Genomic DNA, 309 nt, shown 5'->3' on the forward strand with positions numbered 1-309 from the left:
GGGGGCACTGGGGGGATACTGGGAGGGCACGTGGAGGCACCGGAGGGACACTGGGGGGAGAATTAGGGACACTGGGGGGCACTGGAGGGAGACTGCAGGGTGCTGGGAGGGCACTGGAAGCCACCGCGGGCAGACTGGGTAGCACTGAGAGGCACCTGGAGGCACCGGAGGGAGACTGGGGGGAGAATCAGGGAAACAGGGAGGCACTGGAGGTAAACTACAGGGTGCTGGGAGGGCACTGGTAGCCACTGGGGAGAGACTGGGGAGCGCTGAGAGGGCACCTGGAGGCACTGGGGGGAGACTGGGAGG

The sequence above is a fragment of the Acanthisitta chloris genome, unplaced genomic scaffold, assembly GCF_000695815.1.
Source record: "Acanthisitta chloris isolate BGI_N310 unplaced genomic scaffold, ASM69581v1 scaffold27237, whole genome shotgun sequence".
Classification (NCBI taxonomy): Eukaryota; Metazoa; Chordata; class Aves; order Passeriformes; family Acanthisittidae; genus Acanthisitta; species Acanthisitta chloris.